Genomic DNA, 638 nt, shown 5'->3' on the forward strand with positions numbered 1-638 from the left:
ATTTACTTTCTTTATTTGGATAAAAATCCTGGACGGGTAACAGATGACAATGGGTATGAAGATTTTCCTGAGGATTTTTAGGCTTGTGGTCAACCAGTTGACCTTCCCTGTCATGGTGTTCCACGTGAGAGAGTTACCTTTTATTTTCCGCTGTGATGTATAAGACTAAGTTTTATTATAACTCTGATGTATGAGACACCGTGATGATACTTTATGTAATTTGTCAGCTTGTGTGTGTGATTGATTCCTGGGCACACACGAGTTTTGTGCATTCAATTTTATCCTTAAAATTGGGTGTGACAAATTGGTATCAGAGCCGTGTTGACTGTAGGACGCAAGCCTAGTTAGAAAATGGTTGTTTTAACATCTTTGCTCCTTTGGTTTCTTGCTTACTGTCTAATTCTTGTTATTTTATTAAAACATTTATGCTTTTCATATCTTAATCTATTATTTAAAATTGTTGATTCTAATTCTATCTCACTTTAAATCTATAGATGTCTCATAACCCGAAGACTGCTCGCCTCAGCACTGCTGGCTATCATGCCATGTTCACCCCACGTGCTCCATAGGCGGAGAAGGAGATTGTGATCATCTCCGACGACGAGGAGATGGCTACCCCGACGCCTGCACCTGCTCCT

This window comes from Miscanthus floridulus, chromosome 3, assembly GCF_019320115.1.
Source record: "Miscanthus floridulus cultivar M001 chromosome 3, ASM1932011v1, whole genome shotgun sequence".
NCBI lineage: Eukaryota > Viridiplantae > Streptophyta > Magnoliopsida > Poales > Poaceae > Miscanthus > Miscanthus floridulus.